Below are 20,438 nucleotides of genomic sequence, written 5' to 3' on the forward strand. Positions count from 1 at the left end.
TTTATCAAAATGGCAACAATATTTCAAGGGCACAATTAATATTTAAACTGATCTTTCAAATAAATAACTTGATAATTGCCAATTGAGTTAGTTTAGAATGTATGGTTAGTGCAAATATAGCATGTTGCAAAAATAATATGTATTTTTTCATGTGCTCTAGAGACTGTCATATGCAAGTGATATATATAATGTAGCATATATAGAGCAGATAGCTTATGGATTCAGGTTGTTAAAGTAAATTATTCTTATTAATCAGGCAGTTTCATTTAAATTCACAGGTAATTTGGGGACATTTCAGTTGAGTTTCCAGGAATGTGTAGTTCAATGTGAGTAATTGAGTCCACTTTTCCTCATAAACATATGTCACAATTCATTAAACTAAGCAGAGTCTAACATCTGTCTAATAATCATTATAAAGATAAAGAATAGTAATTTCCTAGCTGTTCAAACTTTCTGATATCGCAAAATGTTGACAGTAAGCTATTTTAACTGGAAGACTAAAACATTTCAATACTTCCTTGTGAATATATATTTTTACTTTTACCGTAGTGTCAAGAACTGTCTTTGAAATCTATGCATTACTTCACTTCTTTCAAGTCATTCAATAGCATTTCAAGGGCACATTTAATATTTAAACTGATATTTTAAATGCATAGCTATCAGTTACCAAGTGAGTTTGTACAGAGTGTGAGGTAATTGCAAAGATAACATGTTGCAAAAAGTAATATGTATCTTTTCATATGCTCTAGAGACTGACAATTTCAAGTAACATATAAAATGTAACTTTTACAGTGCAGACAGCTTGTGAAATTAGCGCGTCTATATCACGTTATCGAAATTTTACTACATCGAATCAATAAAGATTGAACTTTATTGATCAAAGTAGTAAAATATCGAATAACATAAAAAAAAACATAAATCAATAAAAAATAAACTAGTGTAGGCAGGGGGCAAGCTCCCCTGCATCCCCCCACCCCCTACTTAAATATACCAACTCCGAGACCGCACTACATTGAGTTAAATGGAAATCTCCCCCTTACATAGATTTCTGTTTACCTGCGCGATGCTTTGAACTTTCAACATTGTCATGCCAACAATGTCGTATTCTATATTGTCAGCTTACAACAACGTGAACTAGACCCAAATCAGCATGTTAAAGTGAGTAATACTTTTATAATCAAGCAGCTACATTTCAGTGCACATATAGTTTGGGAACATTTCAGTTGTGTTTCCAGGAATATGTAATCCTGTGAGGCTAAATCATAAAATATTTACAAATAATCCTATTATGTATTTATTTTAACTTGTTTAGGTTGTTTTTCATTTTAATAATTAACAACATTACTTTTTCTTATTATTTGTTATCTGTGAGGCTAAATGCACTTCGCAGATTCACAGTGTCCTTAGAAACTGCAGCAAATGTTTACTGTTGCTATGGCAACACAAATAGAATGTTAAAGCTTCACTTCTCTTAACCAACAGTACAATTTTCCCTCATTTTTTTACGTATTTGTTAATACTAAAAGTTAATAATTCAAAGGACATATGTACATGAATGGAACATTTCAGGGTCAATCACGAACATGTCCCCAATCCCAATAAGCATAGCAGTGACCATCATTAATCTAATAAATATTGTAGTAATTAATTAAGTTCACTATTCCCATTAGTCTACCTTAAAACTAGATTATTTTAGACTATTATTTGTCTATGTATAGATAGTGAGTTATTAGATATATACAGACTATATTAGTATAGTAAATAGGAGAAAATTTAGAAAGGGAGACAAGATGCAGTTAAAATAAATAATGAGAAAATGTATTCCTGTTATCCTTGCCTGGTGTTGTTGTAGCATTTCCTTGAGGGTGTCATCCTGTTTTGACTGCTTGTTTTAAGATTTTCCAGGTTCTCTTTAAAATCATCCATCTTCAAAGACAACTCCTGCAGGGTAGATGCCATCTGTTGTAGTTCCTTCTTTAAGGCAGCATCCTGGTGAAAATTCTTGAGTTGCTGATTTTAACAAGTGAATATATCTCCAAGCTTTTTGACAGGAAATTATTTGTAAAACTTTACCAAAGTTTCTAATTATGTAAATTAGTCCTTTATCTATAAGAGTTTATACTTTGAAGAAAAAAAAGAATATTTTTTCCTGTCTTATTTAACTAGTTATATGGAGCTCTAAAATACTGCTGCTTTCAATTAGCCATTCAGGTTCCGCCCTCCCAGTTAGAGATTTTATCTGGATCAGGAGTTAGGCCCAGTTGAGGACTGCTTTTTGTTGAGGTACTGCTTCTATCACTGTGTATTACATGCTGATGTGATCATTGATACCACTTTTAATGTCATTGGTTTTACTATTAAGCATTTGTCACTGTTGTGACTTTTGACATGGATTGGAGTCTGTTAGACTTTTCCTTTTCCTAGACTTTCTGTATATTGGTTGTGGGCTCTTTGTATGGCTGCTGTTGTTGTTACTGGTTCTTAATTCATGGCATCTTTATGCAATTTTTCTGCTTCTTGTCCAGCTGCTCTAATGACTGAACCAACATTGATATTTCATTTTTCATGACCGTCCCATATTTGTTTGACAGCTGGGCTTTGTTTTTTACTAATGGTAATTTTTTAGGAACCTGTTTTGTTTATCAAAGTAATGTCATCATTTTTATGTCTTTTATCAAATTCATAATTGTTGGGTGAAGTGTCAGACTCCCATGTTTACTCTTGCCATGGTAGCCATGCCTTTTTATTTCAGTTTCAATATGAACATTTTCTTTGTGCTTTTTTGGTGTGGCAGTGACTGCCTTAAACTGATTGAGCATTATAAATGTGTAGTAGGGCTCTTATATTATTCTATACTTAACTTGTTTTGTTCTTATTAGTAAGCTTTGATTTTTACATGTTTTTTGTGATTTTTGTATTTAACTGTTTTTATTGTTTTTGTTTGTTTACTGCTTTATTACTCATTTTGTACTGCGGTGGTGGTGCTGCGGTAGCGTTGTCGCCTCACAGTTAGACGTTACCCGTTCGATTCTCAGTTAAAGCGTCTACTATATGACGACATGCGTGAATGGGCGTTCCTTCGTTGAAGGTTGTGCGTTAGGCCCGGCAAGCCAGCATATAAAAAACTCTACTGCCAATCATTAGCGGACCGGAGTTCCGCTGTGGCGACCCCTAACCGGGAAAAGCCGAAAGACACACACACACACTGCTTTATTACTCATTTTTATGTTAAGCACTTAGATTAAAAATGAATAATAAAGCAGTAAACAGGCCAGGGTGGTGCAGCGGTTAGCATTGTCACCTCACAGCAAGAGGTTCCCTGGTTCAATCCTCAGCTGGGGTGCTTTCTGTGCGGAGTCTGCATGTCCTCCCTGTGGTCGTGTGGCTTTCCTCTGGGTGCTCCAGTTTCCTCCCACATCCCAAAGACATGCTGTAGGTGGATTGGACACTCTAAATTGGCCCTAGGTGTGAGTGCATGTGTGCGCCTTCTGTGGAAGGTTGGGCGCCGGGCTGGCAACTCAACATCGTAAAACTCCACTGTCAATCATGAGTGGACATGTGATCCACTGTGGGACCCCTAACCAGGAAAAGCCGAAAGAAGAAGAAGAAGATGTTAAGCACTTAGATTCTAAGCACTGTGATAAACATGGATTGGATGTCCTAAGGGACACAAGGTCTCAAGGTGAATTGTGATTTGTATTGAAAAGATATATCCTGCCTTTTTGTTGGGGTGTTTCTTTACATAGCACTTATCTTCCAGTATATGAATTGGCCTATATATTTTCTTTGTGAGCCCTGCTGTTTTTCAATCTAGTATAATTCAATGCGCATTTTGCGTTTTGTTGGTACATGAGTGAGGACATAAGAGTGTTACAAGCTTGAAGTGTTTCACCTGGTTATCTTCTGACTCATTCAGTGCTCCAGCTTCAGGCTATGCACTGCTCTAATCCCTAAGCAGAACTCACATCAGAACCTTTCTGCAGGCTCTGCACGAGTCAATAAGAGGAACTGCCTGATCTAAGTGAGGTAAATAATTGGGATAAGTCTTGCTCTAACATTTAGAAACATAGTTTGTTTAATTTCGGCTCAAATGCATGCCATTTAGCATTGACAAATGGTTGCTATATTTGTTTTACCGTTTGTAGGATCAATATTGCTTCCTTTCATATTCCCTTGCTTGATATTTTTCTGTGAACTAAACCACAGTTGCAAGCATGGTAAATTCCTCCATGAATAAGGCTGAAATACACCAAAAACAAGCTTGAAATACTGAAGTCACAGACCACTGGTACAGCAAAAAATATCCTTTTATCCTTTTATTCGCAGACATAGGATTTTGTCCCATAAAAAAATGCATTATCTGATGAAGTTTCGTTATTTACGGGATGAAATCCTATGTGTGCGAATAAATGGATATATTTTGCTGTACCAGCGGTCTGTGACTTCAATATTTCAAGCTTGTTTCTGGCGTATTTCAGCCTTGTTCCTAGAGGAATTTACCATGCTTACAACTGTGGTTTAGTTCGTGGTTTACAGTATTGTTTGGTTTGTTGATTTTTTCTGTACCATAAAAACTATTTCTTCTCTTCCATTGAAATACATTTTACAATGTCTTAAGCAAGCACTTTTCTCATTTCTCATATGTAAATTCTATGTTAAATGTCTGTTTTAAACTTCCATCGCACACTATAGAGTTGTACCCTTCTCTCTCATCTCCATAATTCTTTGTAGTTGTTATTTGTTATTCATCATTAATGTTATTGTTCAATTTGGCCACCTTCTCAAACAAACTGTTGGAGATGCAAGCTAACACAGATGATTAAGTCAATTCTCCTGAGCTGAAGAGCAAGTGGAGTGTAAGACCATAACTTATTTGTCTTCTTATTAGTTTGATGTTACTTACTTGTTGCATAACTTTACTTATTATTAGAGAGAGGGAGGGCTGTACTATGCACCGATTACAGATGCATTCTTTTGGCAGAAATGCTACTTATTTTTGATTGCATGATGCACAGCATGGCAATCCTTTCTACACCCATCTGACCTAGCAGCCTAAAAAGGGGAAGGGGCAGTGATTATATTTAAGTGTCCACGTGTGTATATGGGGATGCTTTGACAGTCACACTGTGAATCTTGAAGTATGGAAAGAGAGGAAAACTTATTGTTTTCATTTACTGTGTGTTTATCTTAGTATTCTTTCTTTTTGGAAGCACTAGTTGCTTTATTTTTATTTTCATTCATTTACTTTATTATGCCTTATTCTGCAATCACACATTGACACACCAGCCTAAGGGGTGATTGTATTTAAGCATCTGTGAGTGTGAGCAGATGCTACTGAGGGTTTACCTTTGCTTAAATTTAAAATAAAAAATATTGTTACTGTTTAGTCATGGATCATCTTGTAAAGACCTGGGTTCGGTCACTAACTGAAGAAGGTGCATTATCTCAGTCTTGTTATAGGTTATACAAGATTTGTTTTCAAACCTTGAAATCTTCATTTGAAACAAATCTACCATTCTACAGGACTTAGATGCACAGTTGCAGTCGGAAAAGGGTTACTGTCCTTCTGAAGTTGTAGAGCCTTCTGTCCATACATATAAATATTTCAAGCACGGGATTTAATTTCCCTTCTAGCCTGCCAATATACCAAAAGACTTGTTCCCATAAGAAGTCAATAATATAGATACTCAATGTGATCTTTATTTTCCACCAACAGCTGACAACATAGAATATTGCATATCTTGTTCTCAAGTCAGCCAAATGTGTGATGCAGCAACACAGATAGAGTCAGACATTGTACTGATGGAAAATCATTATATGAACGATTCCATCCAGTGTTATATAGGTAAAATACATCACCTTTCTGTTCCTGTTCCTGAAATGAATCTATCTGAGCAAAACTGAATTGTTTGACATGGATAACTTTCACTCTAGTTTCTCAGGTGATAAATCATTAAGTAAGACATTTTACGGATTAATAAAGCATTTTTAGACTGCTAGATTATTTTGTCCAAAAACATAAACAAGACAATAGTCTCACTAGAATAGCAACATTTATTACATTAATGCATACAGTCTTACAAATAAGATTGAGGAATTCTCAGCTATAGCTAGTCAGACACAATTTTGTTATAGCTATCAATGCAGCATGCCAGTGCAGTTATGTTCACCTATTAGGATATAATAAATAGGAATATCTAAGAACTGACATGTCTAGAGACAGGATTGCTCTTTTTGTTTGTGATTCCATCTCCTCTAAATTATTGTGGGATAATATTGATATAAAGTCTCTTGCCATTGAACTTCTAGGGTTTTTCAATAATACCAATTTATATATAATTTACAGTTATCACAGCACAGGAATGAATGTTAAGCAGCAAACACAGTATTTACAATTCATGGGTGACACATGGAATTTTAAAATCTTGATAATCCTAGGTGATTTTAATTTTCTTGATACTAACTGGAGGTGTGGAATATGCAGCTCACCGAGTGAACGTCATCAATTTTATGACTTAATGACATCAAAATATATGGTCTAGATGACTGATTTTTCTAATCAAAATATTAACACTTTGGATCTATAGCTTACTAGCATTTGTAGTAAAATTCATAATATTAAATCTTTTCCCCCATTAGGAGCCTTTGATTCTTTGGCTTTAGAATTTACTGTAGATTCATATATTAACACAAAATGGTTATAAGGATTTGTGATTAATTACTTTTTGAAGAAATGAATGACCTAGACTGGAGCAATAACGCTTTATCTGTATCATCAGCAACTTGGCACTTATTTGAGAGAAAATGCTCACAGCTATTAAATACATAAGAAATGGTTAGGTTAACTGGCCAAAAATGGATTTTACCACCATGGTGGAATAGAAAACTAAATTACTAAGGAAAAAAGGAGTTGCAAAGTATTTAAACAATTTTGTTTAAGTACCTTAAAGAAAAAAATACATTTTCTAAATTACTGAAAAAAAATCAAATTAAGGTTTCCATAACTGCTTATGAAGTGTCACTGACTATGAATGCTGATCTTAAAAAGTGCTGTTATGTTAGCAGTCTCAAAAAAGCTAACAATGGACTTGGACCTCTTCTTAATCAGGATATAATTATTTGCATTTTTTCTGAAATAGCTGAACTTTTAAAGGGCTACTTCATCACTTTAGTTTCATCAGCTACTCTAGTTATTGGTGAAATCCCAGTTCTGGCTAAATCTCATACTTTATGTCCATTAATCACAGGGGATATGGAGAAAGCTGCTTTAAATATGGTTAAAATGAACAGCGGTCCTGGCCCTCCATCTGTACCAGGTTGTTTCATTCATAAAGTTTCTGGTCAACTTTGACTCCCTTTAACCTCATTATTCAATATGTTATTAGTGAACAGTACTGTTCCTGATTCATGGAGGCTGGGAAACATTTTACCAATATATAACAGTGGATCTTTTGAGAATACTACTATCATCCAGTACATCTTTGAGAGGTGTTTGTTATCATTTCTAGACATCTGTGAGAAAGTACTAGCACTTGTTGGTCTTAAAGAACATGGTTTTACAGGGAAATGATCCAATTTTGCCAATGTGACTGGATTTTATGAAACTGTTATTAAGCCTTAGATAATGGTCTTAGCGTTGGGGTTGCATACTTAGTTCTGTCAAAGGCTTTTGATAGCACCGCTCATGCAATGATAATTTGTTCCCTGGCAAAAGCATAAGATAAATCCTTATATTATTGAATGGGTTAAGTGTGGGCTTAGACATAGTTGTCAGTGCGTTAAATTTCAGGACCTCTTTTCAAAGGGTCTATATTAGAAGACCGAAGACGCATTCTTTCAAATGCGTCTTGGTCGAACTGAAAAGGCTGAAAACACAAAATATCAAAGCGGCTGTTAAGCAAATTCTTTCCCTGGGAAAGAATTTGCTTGCTTGCTTCAGTATTTTTGCCATTTTCGGCACTGTAGTGCAGTCTCAGAGTTGGTATATTTAAGTGGGAGGTATGGGGGCAAAGCCCCCCACTTAATGTAATGTTTGAAATTGATTTTTTTTTGTTGGAACAGCAATTTTTTTTCCCCTTGGAAAAAAATCACTGTTCTGACACTTTGTCATAACCTTTCACTTACATAGGGTCAATCAATCACCGTTCGCTTTTTTAAGCATTTGGTGATTTACCCTTTTCAAATTGGTCAAAGAATACTTTTTGGTGTCTTACAGGGGTCCAATTTAGGCCCTATACTGTTCAACTTTTTATTTTGATTTTTGCCTGTTAATAACACTTTTTGGCTGTCTGAATATGCTGATGGCATTAAAAGCTGAGCATTTTTATCACCATTATCAGTTCATATGTGCAAACTATTTGGTTAAATAAAATAAGTATTAATATCAATCCATCTAAGAGTGGTATTATGCATTTTGGTCATTTCAGACCTGAATAACCTTTTATTTTGGAAAATCATGATATACAGGAAGTGACCAAGTATAGAGACCTTGGTGTATATATAAGTTCTGACTTAAAATTTAAGAAAAAATGCACATGCTTTTAAGTCAAAGGACCTACGTGACATGGGCCCTTCTTCTGATTAGATATGTTTCACTCCTATTGAAATTATTTACAGTGTATATTAGAGCTATGATTGAATACAGTTCATTATTATTTATTTATTTATTTATTCCAGTTTGATTACTGGGGAAGTCCACTGGGTCAACATGGCCCATTTTCAGTGGAGGCCGTGGGAGAAAAGCTCCGAAAATGCATAAAAAATATTACATACAGGATTTCAACACAATCAAGAATTTAGAAAGCATTAAACATTTTGCAGAATACGATTTCAATGAATACAGGACAGTATGAGAGTACAATTCATACTTAAGTTATGGTTACTACATTTGCATAGTATAGCAGTATTTCTTAGAGATCCCTAAAAGATAGTTAAGATTGAAAGGAAGGAGAAATAGTGGTAGCATTTTGAGTGAAAGTATTAGAGATAAAAATTTGTGCTCTATATTTACAATATTTACATGTTTTGTTGAGCAGGTATAGTTATGGGAGTAGAAGGATTGTGTAGTTATTTACAAGTTTTGTTGAGCAAGTATAGCTGTAGGAGTAGAAGGATGGGAATAGAAGGATTAGGTGGTATTTACCAGTTTTGGTGAGCAAATCTAGCTCTAGGGGTAGAAGTAGTAGAAATAGTTAAGTAGAGGGATATTATTTTATATACATCCAGAAAGTGACCTGCCTATATTGAAAAGCATTCAAATACATTTTTCTAAAAGAATTATGGAGTGCAGGGCCATCACATATCAGGAACTTTTAGTTAAAAATTAACTAGTTCTCATCAGATATATAGCAGACTGTGTCTAGCATCTTATGCACTTTATCATGAAGAAACGTGGTTTTTATTCAATATTACACTGCTGCAATTAGGATGAGCTTCTCATGGGGCAAATTATACCAATCACAGGTTCATAGGTTTATAGGTAGGTACTAGGCTATCTGCCCGAAGCATTTATAAGCCTAGCCAGAATGTGTTGGCTTTTGCCTCCCCCTTAGATTAGTTCCCTGTGCCTCTGTCTAGCAGAGCCACTGAAGTGATCCCCGAGGTAAACTTTCTGTTTCCCATCCACTCGTCAAGGTTTTCTTTGAATAGCATTAGCAAGGAGCTCTGCCTAATGTAGATTGCTTCTTGTTCCAAAGCATGTGAAGTCTCTGGGACAGGAATTTGTCCCTCCAGCACATCCTATTTATTGTTGTGGTGAGGTTTAGATCCCTAGAGCATGTGGTTCGAGGGGATAAGGTTTTCTTTAGGTGGAGCATGTCCATCAATTCTGGGTTAGACATGGCCTTGTATGTCAGGCAGAGATCACCTCTGAGTAGGTGGTATTCAACTGAGTACAGCTGGAGTTTCTTCAGTCGAGCTGCATAGGGCATCTGTTTGAGGCCAGTGATCCTCTTGGTGAGGTACTTCTGTTGTCTTTCCAGCTGTTGCAGGTGTCTTGAAGGTACATCACAAATGGGGCATTGTATTCTATTATGGGTCTGATGAGTGATGAGTAGAGGGGTACAATGACCTCTTTTGATCTGGATGTGAACCCTTTTGTGATTAGGTGGGCCATGTAGAAGAATTTTCTAACCACTTTGGCAATGTGATTATCAAAGGTGAGATTACTATCTACTTGGGTCCCCAGATCCTTATTATGTCTTCCGTATTTAGGGGACTACCACCTATGTGGTAGTTTGTGGGTACTTTGTTTTTTCCAAAGGGGATGACTATGCACTTTGTGGCATTTAGCTTGAGGCCATGATTTTGCCATCAGGTATCCATCTCAGTGAGACCCTTTTGGAGGATGTCTGTGTCAGCCAGAGAGTCAGTTATAGCCCCTAGTTTGCAGTCGTCTGCAAACTTGGTCAGCCATAGTCCTCCTGTGCAAATAGCAAAATGCAGAACCACTTTTAGATCAAGGCTTATGACCCAAAGTATTGTGAGATCATGAAACAGATTGTCATTACAAGTAAGAAAATGTAACTCACTAGAATAATTCAATAGATAGTTTGGTTTAAATGACTACTCTATGTATTTGAAGTTTGTAATCTGTGTTATGATGGTCCCTGACCTTTAAGCAGCTTACCATAAACTATGAAACTTTGGAATCTACTCACGTCTCATGCAAGATGAGAGCCAGGCCTCTTTGTTCCATGGGTATATTGACAGCAACACAGCCAGTCTGTTCCCTGACAGAAGCAAAGGCCTAATCAACCCCATTATTCCTCTCAGGGGTAAGATTCATTTAACAGGGAGTCGAACACTCTGCCAGTCATGCAGACTCCCCTGCCCCCGTCACATCCACCCCATCCTATGAGGCTGTGATGACAGAAACACTGCTGTCTCAGAGGGTGCATGCATGTCTAGCTTGCCCAACTTGCACTGCAACACGGTGTCATGTCAGCTTGTAATGCTGCCAGGTGTACCTCTGCATTCTTGCATGGATGTTTAGTATCAGGTTGAACTAACTCCATCTCCTGGGATGAGTAAGTTGACATATGCCCATTCCCCACATGGCTCTTTTAGCTTTCTATGCTGCTACTAGAGCATAGGTTGTCTAGACCATAGTCAGGCTTTAACCCTTTATAACAGAGAGGTATTGCCAGAAGTGCCATTTTTGAAGTAGACTACCTGTGTACACAGCTTCCTCAGCTTCAGTGTATTCATAACATTTTATAGAATTACCTTGTTACCTGACTAATTACCAGTTACCCTGACTAATATTCTGATTTCTCTATTGCCTTATCTCTTTACTGCCTCCCTCGCCAACTAATACTGCTTACCCCTTGGGAAGTAATAACTGTCTTAAATTATTGTTACAACTAGGAGATGAATGAAATTGTGAATGTACTGTAATCTACCTCACATATCTTTATGTAAGAGTGTCTTATCCTTTTAGGTATTGTGGTTCATGAATAGTATTATCTCTTTAGCTAATGCTCTCTGATTATTTTAACATAATTTCTTTTATATTTGTGTATGAGAATCTTTTTTATGTTGCGTTGCACAAATAGTATAAATTCTTTTTTTATTTAGTGAATGCAATCTCATTATTAACATAATTTTCTTATATATTTATGCATGTTAATCTTTTTAGATGTTACTTTTGGAGCTTTTCTCCCCGGGCCTCTGCTGAAAATGGAAATATATCCAGTTGGACTAGCCCGGTTAACAAATGTAAAATAAAATAAATAAATAAATAGAAATATTAAGTTCCCTAGTTGGGCCAGATGTTACATTCCTACTATTGCTCTTGTCGTGTATTATTCCATTTTGCATATCATCTTGTTAGTATGCTGTTTACAGATTGCAGCTGTTGAACTATGCTATTTTTTTTTTGCATTTAGGCTGTCTTTATTATTATTTTATGTTCCAGTGAAATTTTACTTCTTTGCACATGTCTATTGCCTTTATGACATAGTTATTGATGTCCTCACTCTGTGTCAGCAATGGACAGTACAGGTGGATTTCATCCCACTGGAAGTATGTATCATACCCTGTCTTGCAAGTGTGTACAGCCTGCATCAACATTCAGGCAGAACCAAGATGTTTTCCAGCAGTCTAACATAGAACTCTGGACTGTGTGCCCACTTTAGTTTTTGGTACAAGTGATTTTAGTTTCAAGAACATCTTCATTTTGCTTTCATATTTCCAAACCATGGAATACCTGAAACAAATAATCAGAAGATAGTTTACATAAGCTATTTTTATAAACATTTTTTAAGTCTGAGGTTTCATTTTCTTTCAGTTGTTTTACTGGACCCTTCTGGTCCGACATAGAAGTTTACTTCAGAGTAAGTACAATTCTTTGGCCATCTTCTTAACTGAGTGTGAGCATAGTAGGTGAAGTCATACTCATCACCCTGCTAAACTGACATTTTGTAGGTACATGTATGTCTTGGTTTACTCCTGAAATTTTGAATCAGCTTCAGTTGACAGTTAAAATGTCTACCCAAAATGCTGAATTTGAATTTCTGAAAAGTAAACCAAAGTGAAAATGAATACATTGACCACCGTGGTTCAATGTATTCAACATAGCAGGATATGATGTCACTCACGTCCTGCTATGCACATTAATGTACCGTTGAACTCTACAGTCAATGGTACATTAATTCTACTGTTTTGCAGGGGGGGCTGCACTCCCACAACCCCTGCATATTAAATATAATGACTTTGAGATTGCACTACAGTGAGGAAGTGGGCTAATTCCCTGTTCCTCACTGAAGTGGGACCTCCCTGCACAATGCCGAACCCGTTCGCTGTAGTGTAGTAAATCAATTTATGGTTGACATTCTGCCAGCTTGAAAACTGCAAGTCGACCACATGCCAGTTGAGTGATGCAGTTTCCAAGTTTTGATAGTAAACTGTATGTCTTACATAACTATCCCCCCTGCTGCATATCACTAGGAGCAGACTTTGCTATAAGTTCAGCTCTTGCAATTGCATCTAAAACAGGCTAAATTTAAAGTTACATCTTTTTTTATTTTTTTCCATACTTTATATTCCAGCTTTTGATTTCAGTTATGATATCCATTCTCAATGAATGTTGTCCTTTCTCAATCTTCATATATCCCACATCAATCCAACTGGCACTCCCTCATTAGTCCAGGATCACTGGCTACTCCCTTTAGTGTGATGGAGGCAATCATCCATTATTGAAGAAAGGGAGAGAGGAGACTGGAGCATCCTGGTGCTACATCATTTTCACTACCTGTGGATTCTTTTTTGCTGCACATTCTACTGATTCACCAAGAATCAGAACATGGATTGACATGTCATGCCCACATATGTGTGGCTGAGTACATGATATACACGTGTCTACACAGTTCATAGGTAGTTCATAGGTTAGTACTAGGCTAACTGCCCTTATGAGCCATTTTAAACCTAGCCAATTATCCCCTGTGAGATTCAAACCCTGTACCTTGTGTTTGTAAGGCAAAAACCTTAACCATTAGGCCACCCTCCCTCATCTGAAATATTATGACCCCCATGAACAAGTTCTGTAATATGGGGGCTGAATTGCCAAAACTCTGGAGTTACATATACTAAGTCCAAGATTGCCATTTCTTGTAATATTCCCTTTTCTTCAAGGTATAGTAATCTCAGAGTTTACATATATGTTTGGTGGCTTGATCTCTTGCAAAAAAAAATGTTTAAAGCAGAAGAGTGATGTTTGATATCCACTCTTTGCATAGATTTTTGGTCTTTTTTTCTTCTTCAGCATGTCAGCACTTGGCATTTTACTGTATATCTCAACATTTCAGTAGGGAGGTATGTCTACCCATTCATATTCACACTGTTGTTTAATATTATGTAACTTCTTTTGCTTTTGTGGACTGCAGAAGAAAGACAGCTTGTCTCCAAGGGTGTGTGTGTTTTTTCTCTGTAGAAGGGGGAGAACAAAACATTTTTTTTTCTTGTAAAAGAGCAGTAGCAACAATAGTTTTTTTAAATTAAATTTTACAAATGCATGCTTGTAGTACTCCGTGACCTCATAAAACACTGATTAGAGTATAGAGCACGCAATAAAGCTGCAGGCATGGCAGGGGCCATTTGTTCTTAGCAATGATGCTGTAGGCACCAATCATGACATATAGCAAGTAGTGCTACAGGCTTGAATGAATTAAATTATTTCTCAGATATAATGCTACACATGACCACAATACCAAAGTTAAATGTGATGACCACACCATTAATGCACATTTTTTTCAGTTCAATGATTTTTTACAATGGTGCAGTAGCTGAATTTATAAGTTCAAGGAAAAAAATTGATTACTCATCCTCAATGAACAAACCAACAAGATTGATAAACAGATTACTGGTTCTTGTATACTAGTCAGACTGAGCGCCGAACAGACTGTAACCTCCACTGCAAATGATCTTGATGGCCTCAGCTTGTTGCAAAATAGATTTTGTCTCTTTTGGGTTGCATTCATGCAAAAATGATTAGTTGGACATTATTTGTGACACTCTTCATTAAGATCCAGACATGGCTTTTTGCCATACTGACAACCACACTTTGAACAAAATGGCTGCTATTCATCTAAATTCTTTATTAATTGTGTCATAAGTCTCATGTGTTACTATGAAACTTTCTCAGCTGGCATACCGCTAGTCACATTTCACTCATTAGTACACATATTTCCTTTTTCTAATGTTAAATACATTTCAGATAAAAGTTTACTTTTCACTCTGTCTCCCCTTGTAAAACATATGACTCTGCCTCATATAGGTTCATAGGTAAGTAGTAGGCTAGCTGCTCTTTTGGATCATTTTAAGCATAACCAGCTTCTCTTTGGTGCTTGAATTAACCTATCACATTCAGTGTTAGGTTGGCCTTACCATCCCATTACTGATAATTAAATATTACCCCTAATGAGAATAACTGGGACCATACCATAAATAATTTGAAGAGACCCATGCATGGGATAAAGCATTTATGAACTAACTCTGTCCATTAGTGGTTCAGGGAACAGTTCATAGGTTCATAGGTAGGTACTAGGCTATTGGCCCAAGGGCCTACGTAAGCCTAGCCAACAAGGTTCCTTGGCTTATGCCACCCAAGAAAGTTATTTTCCTGTGCCACTGTCGAGAAGACACAGAAGTGATCCTTGAGGTGTATTTCCTATTTCCCATCCACTCATTTTTCTTGAATTTTTCTTCAGATTTTTCTTGAAGAGTGCTAATGAAGAACTTTGCTTGACATAGATGGGTAGCCTGTTCCAGAGTATGGGAAGTCTCTGGGACAGGAATCTATCCCTCCAGCAAGTCCTGCTTATTGTGGTGACAAGGTTTAGGTCCCTAGAGCACGTAGCTTGGAGGGATTGGGATTCCTTTAGGTGTAGCATGTCCAACAGCTCTGGGTTTGACATAGCTTTATATGTTAAGCAGAGATCACCTTGGAGTAGGCGATATGCTACGGAGTAAAGCTGGCGTTTTTTGAGACGGTCAGTGTAGGGCATTTGTTTGGGGCCAGTAATCCTCTTTATGAGGTACTTCTGTGGCCTTTCCAGCTGCTGCAGATGTCTTGTGAGGTATATTCCAAAAGTGGTGTTGTACTCTATAATGGGTCTAATGAGTGTCGAGTAGAGGGGAACAATGACCTCTTTTTTCCTGGATGAGAACCCTTTTATGATGAGGTGTGCCACATAGAAGGACTTCCTGACTACTGTGGCGATGTGACTATCAAACGAGAGACTACTGTCCTAGGTCTCTTATCACACATTTAGTGTTAAGTAGATTGCTGCCTATGTGGTAGTTCATGGGTACAGACTTTTTACCAAAGGGGACGACACTGCACTTTTTGGCATTGAGCTTGAGGGCATTGCTCTGACACCAGGCATCTGTCTCAGCGAGGCCCTTCTATAGGATGTCCACATCATTTGGGGACTCGACTATGGCTCCTAGTTTGCAATTATCTGCGAACTTTGTTAGCCAGAGGCCTTCTGTGTTAGCCTGTACTTCAGAGAAGTAGATACCAAACAGGAGAGGTCCCAGGACTGAACTCTGTGGTACTCCACTTGTCACTGGTTTGAGGTCAGATTTGGAGTCTGCAACTTTTACAGTGTGGGTTCTGTCAGTGAGCAAGTTGGCAGCCCATCTTGTGACGTAGGGATTTATACCTAGTTTAGTGAGATTAGCTATAATTCCAGAATGGGGGATGGTGTCGTAAGCCTTGGCTAGGTCAAGATAGGTTGTGTGAACCACCTTACCTTCATCTACGGGTTTGGTGACTGCCTCAAAGAAGTCGATCAGGTTCAGGAGGCATAATCTGCCTTTCACAAATCCGAACTGGGTGGGATCCAGAGTTTAGAGGTTACCAATGTCTTTGTTTATGAGTTCCATGATGATACATTCCATGGCCTTGCAGACCAGGCTTGTCAGGCTAATAGGGCGATAGTTCCCAGGATCAGTGGTGGCTCCCCCTTTGTGGAGTGGGATAATTGTTGCTGTGCACCATTCAGTGGGCACAAAGCCTGATGCGAGGCTATTATTGAACATGAAGCTTAGGTGGGGAGCCAGTTTGTTCTGAAGTTCGTGTAAAACACAGCCTGGGATGTTGTCTGGTCCCATGGATGCTGTGTTTTTGGCTTTAGAGAATGCAGCTTTTACCTGCATATTTGTGATTACAGGGACTCTGCATTCTTCTTATATAGATATGGACCCTTTAGGGGGTGTGGGGGGTAAAGTTAGCACTGAACCTATCTGCCAGGATGTTGGCAATATCAGTTGGTTCTGCAATTTTCATGCCGTTGTGCTGTAACTCAGAGCAGATCTGGGTGTTGCCATTGAGATTCTTGACATAGCTATAGAATGCTTTGTGGTTGTCCTTAGAATTAGTGGCAATTTTGTTTTCATAGCTAGCTTTGGAGGATCTTATAAGGGATCTCAGCTTCTTACTGACCAGGGAGCTCTTCCACTCATGGGAATTTACTCTCTTTTGTAACAGTTTCTTCCTTCTGTTGTACAGTTTGTTTATGGCAGGGGACCACCAGATTGGCTTCCTTTTTTTGTTCTGGGGTACAATTCTCTGTTTCTCATCCATTGATCCAAATTGTTCCAGGGATGACCTTTGTTATTTTGTGGATGGGGAGTCTGTTTTAGAGCAGCAGAATCCTGTGTGAGATATACCTGTCCCTCCAAACTGTTGTTAATATGTTGATATGTTGCAGAAGAGGTTTAGTTTCCTGGATTGATTAGTTTTAATGCCATTTGACTTGCTGAGGTATAGTAAATCCATCAGTATTGGGTCAGAGAATGCCTTGTTCATAGGTTCTTTGGAGGTTACTAGGCTAATGGCCTTCAGACCTTTACAAGCCTAGCCATGTTATACCCATGTTCTCTAACTGACCTTGGTTAGGTAGTCCTTATTTGCAGAGCAAGTCTATGATCGCCACCGACTGCCCCTGTCCATGAGGGACATTGGTGCCAACCCTGGGGTGAATTTACTGTCTCCCATCCAGTGCCAGACACAGGTCACCTCTTAGCAATTTGCAGCTGATATATATGTATTGGGATTTCCACAGTCTATATTTGCTTACTTTGCAACCCTGAGTAAATAACTTAATCAGACAGTGCTCCTGGGGTAAGCCTGAAAAGGGTCCATGGACCATGTGGCTTAGTGCTCTGCCCTGGTTAGTAAATATGCATCACATCATCAGCTGCCAGAGGTAGTAATGTGAACTTCTTTGCACTTTTCCAGTAGGCCTAAAGAAACACTTTAAAGATTAAACTTTTAGACCCATTGCTTCAGAGTTTCTGCCAAATTTTCTTGAGGATCCTGTGATGCCAGCAGTGTGATTTGATGAATGGCGCCATGAAATATATTTTGTTACTGTTGCTTAAAAGTAGTAAATGGAAATTTAGAAGAGTCCATTAGGGTCAAAGAGCATGAAAAGAATATTGGCAAGATTGTCTGAAATCTATTAGTTTCTTGGATATGTGAGTTGTTTTTGAACAGTATCAATAAAGCCTAAGAGCTTTCTGCAATTTTTCAAAATGGCAGTTTTAATGAAAAATTAGACTTGCTCATCTCATATCCACTGAAGCAAGTAGCAGAATTTCAAAAGATTTGGTGGAGTTTGTGGATAATTTTTGATAATTTTGTACACTTGTGGGCAATGGTTTGCTTTGAAATTGGAAAATGCACATGGAAACCATTTAAAACCAAATGATGAAAGGTTGATAATTGCAGCCCAGGATATTGGACTATATATATATATATATATATATGTTGGTTTACAAAGTCCAGTGAACATGTGGGGGAAACAGATAAATGTAGGTTCTGTAAAAAAGAATTCAACACAGTTGCAAACCTTATTGCTGGATGCGATACACTCATGGCAGAGGGCCTGTACACTGAGAGGCACAATAATGTGACAAGACTGCTGCACTTGAGAGTGTGCAAATACCACAATGCAGAAGTAGCTGAGAAGTATTGGAAACATGAAATGCAACACATTATAGAGAATAATAAAATGTAAACATGTAGGATCACCCCTTAGCAACAATTCAAAAAATAAATGCAAGAAAACCAGACGTAGTCCATGAAAAAAACAAAAGTAGCAGTGATTATAGAAATTGCTATACCTAGTAATTAAAATGACACAGAATGCTGGAACTCAACACCAAAAGGATTTACTCTAGATAAAATAATAAAATGAACAATCACAAGCACAACCAAAGCTTTTGGGATATCGTCCTTTATCAATGCATATAAAAGAATAATTACATTCAGCAGCGTTTATATATATATCACAAGAAAATAAAACCAATCAGCATTCCCTAACAGATCAAATCATATACGGAACTCAAGTCCAGAAATAAATTTAAAGACACAGCATATATTTGTGCATGTTAATAGTTAAACATAGATACATTAAATATAAGTATACATATCTAAAATATAACAAAATCTATAATGATAAAAATTTAAAAAGTGTATACTAGTCTAAAACATTTCATATCTTCAACAAACGTACAGGTATGAGTCAAAAATATTTGATAAAACAATTCTCTGTAACACCAAAAACAGCACTCTAGCACCTCGGTTTCAAATAAGCCTTCAAGGAGTACTATCTGGAAACCAGAACAGGTCTTAAATACCCACAGTTGCCATTCTAATCATTAATTAAACAATTAACATTAATTAATTTAAAAAAGTTATTTTTTAAAGAAACATGTTATTAAATCAGATAATACATTTCCAACAGCAGTCTGCATTCAGACCCTGTGGAATTAAAGTGCCAATTTTTTAAAATAAACAATATTTCCTTATACAATAATTTATTTCTGACTAATTCACTATTCCTTTCTCCTGGTATTTGTTCTAAAATAGTGGCTTTTAAGCCAACAGGACTACTATTATGAAAATGTTTAAAATGTTGTGCCAATGGACTTTCCACTTTTGCTTGCGTTATATCTCTTAAATGTTCAATTAATCTATTCTTGAACTTATGTTTAGTTTGACCTATATATATTTGGTGTTACTGACAGAGAATTGCTTTATTAAATATTTTTGACTCATACCTGTATGCTTGTTGCACTTGTTACATTGGCCTGAGGTGTTGTTTCAAGTTTGAGAGCTATCGAGGTATGGTCAGTGACCCTGCACTAAATTTGCCACGAGTATTTAGACAAGAATTGTTGGATTCCTCTCAACTGACTTTAGATGTTTTTTTTCTGTTCCAATACAGAGAGGGGAAAAAGGCGGAGGTGATAGTCCAGCCAGTAGTAATGAAGGGCAGCTCTCACAAATTTGGGAAAGACTGCTCATCGAGACTAGAAACAAGCCCAGTGAAATTCCTTTTGCTGAAGTGGGTAAGCGTTCTACAATAATTTCAAGTGAAGCTAAAACTCTGTTCTACAAACGTGAGCAGTTGCTAAATAAGGAAACATTGACCCATTATAATAAGCTTAGCCTCCAGAGGTATGTCAAACTTGACATAGCTTTGAGGGGGTTGCGGGCAATGAAATTACCTTCTCAACCATTTAACCTTTCGATAATGCTGATAAAGCTTTTAGACAGAGATGGGAGAAGGCAGCACATCTCTGTTCATTAGAGTGGGTCAAAATACTTGTAGAACAAGATGAGGTAAAGCTCTTCTCTTTACGTAAAGAAATAAATACTGTTTGTCATGACATTTTACTTTCATTGGACAAAAAAAGTTTTGAGATATGTCTAGGAGATATACAAGAAAAGCTATCCATGTTTGAAAATAAAATTTGTGAACAGAAGTTAAATAAAATAGAGATTTGAGGGACTATGACAATGGTACAGCCTTCTTTAAACTTACATGGCAACGTCGGGGGTCACGTGTTCGTTTTCAAAATCAGGAAATGGTAGGGAAGTCAAGAGAAGAAGCTTCATTGAGTGATACAAGTAGGTACCAGAGTGA

The sequence above is a fragment of the Protopterus annectens genome, chromosome 5.part0 (assembly GCF_019279795.1).
Source record: "Protopterus annectens isolate FY-2018-M chromosome 5.part0, PAN1.0, whole genome shotgun sequence".
NCBI lineage: Eukaryota > Metazoa > Chordata > Ceratodontiformes > Protopteridae > Protopterus > Protopterus annectens.